Source organism: Macrotis lagotis, chromosome 4 (assembly GCF_037893015.1).
Source record: "Macrotis lagotis isolate mMagLag1 chromosome 4, bilby.v1.9.chrom.fasta, whole genome shotgun sequence".
Taxonomy (NCBI): Eukaryota; Metazoa; Chordata; class Mammalia; order Peramelemorphia; family Peramelidae; genus Macrotis; species Macrotis lagotis.
Window position 1 is genome coordinate 20,231,408 of NC_133661.1, and position 1,906 is coordinate 20,233,313.

A 1,906-nucleotide genomic window follows, 5' to 3' on the forward strand; every position below is an offset into this window, starting at 1 on the left:
GATAGCTACCCTATGAACACTTTTGCTTCAACAAGGAAATGTTTTTGTATCAGACTTACAGTGCTTGGGGATGATTACAGCTGAATTCTAATTGTGATGATTAAGCAATGCACTTATGTATATGAGGTAGGGAGATGGTTCTGCAAAAACATTCTCTAAGTTTCTTCTAGCTTCATTAGGGTTCTAGAATTTAAAAAGGAAGTATAATAGGCAAATGGGATGGTAGACCTTCTCCCCTTGGGGCTTCTTGCCCAAAGTGTCTTCTCCAATGACCTATGATGGTATCTCAAATACCATCATTCAAGTCTTTAGGATAAATGATTAGAATTTAGTGTCACTTCATCTCACCATTCTTGGTCTTAGATTTCATTTATCTATTAAGAGGTTAGGACTAAATAGATATATAACTATAGATTATAGAGATAAAGATGGAGATGGAGATAGAAATAGATAGAGAGATATAGAGATAGAGATAGAGAGAGATGATAGAGATAGAGATAGAGATAGAGACAGAGACAGAGACAGATATAGAGATAGAGATATGATAGTGATAGAGATAGAGATAGAGAGATAGAGGTAGAGATAGTGAGAGAGATGGAGACAGAGAGAGACAGAGACAGACAGAGACAGAGACAGATATAGAGATAGAGATAGATAAACTATAGCTATAGATAACTAGATATATAATATTCCAAGATTTATGTACTTAAAGATACTCAAGACCGGACAGAGACAACACTGTAAAGTAGGCCGAGTATATCCTCCTACTCCCCTAAAGCATTGCTCCCATGCCCGGTGTTTCTGGGCAGGAACTTCCCATTTTTGCTGCCCCACGCACACCCAGGGGCCCAGGCTATTATTCATCTTGAACCTGTCTGGTCTTCTCAAGTAGACTGTCAACTCTTTCGAGCCCATGAGCCCATACTTCAAAGTCCTTGCCCAGACGGTTGCCCATGCTCTGTAGCTTTCACAAGGTATTGGGTGGTATGCTAACCTTGGAGTCAGTAAATCTAGGTTCCAATCCCAGCTGACACCAGCAATCGGACCCTATGTAAGTCCTCAAGCCCTGTGATTCTTGATTGCTTCATCTGAAAAATGGACATAATAAAAATGCCTGTTCTGCCTGCTTTGAAGTATTGCTAAACTGAAAATGTCTTGTAAGCCTTCAAGGTCATAAAAATGTGAATTGCCACTTCTCTTAAGGTAGCTAAAAGCTGGATTGAACGCATTTCTTCCTCAGATTTTTGTGATTGGAAAGTTGGAAAGAATGTTGGCAAGAAATGGTTGGAAAGTAATGATAAAAATTCATTGTTTCTGTACTTAGATTCTAGGATATATTAGTTGATTCCTCCATCTTCTGCCTAACTGGTCTCTTCCAGCTTCCATGGACTTGTACAACCACTCTTGTGGGGACATCCTTACTCTTGTTTCGGGTCTCACTATGAAGAGTAGCCACTTCTCTAGTGGGGGAGTCTCATGATCTTTCTTTTTTGTTTGTTTTTGTAAGACAAGGGGGTTAAGTGACTTGCCCAAGATCACATAGCTGGCGAGTAGCAAGTGTTTGAGGCTAGATTTGAACTCAGGTCCTCCTGACTCCCAAACCAGTGGACTATCCTCTCTGCCACTTAGCTGCCCCCTCAAGATGTTTCTTAATAATAGTTTGCATTAATATGATGTTTAAGATATTTATAGACATGTTCTCACCTGATTCTTGGAACAACATAGAAGATAGGAACAATGGCGATTGGTATCTCCATTTCAGACAAAACAAAGAGAGGTTAGGGATTTTGCCACTATTTAAAGAGTTAGGAAATATTCAGGGCATTTTGAGAGCTCACCCAGAGGTTTGAACTTTGATCTTTAGGCACTGGAAGCAAGAAAGTCAAATAGGATTGTGACTAAATCC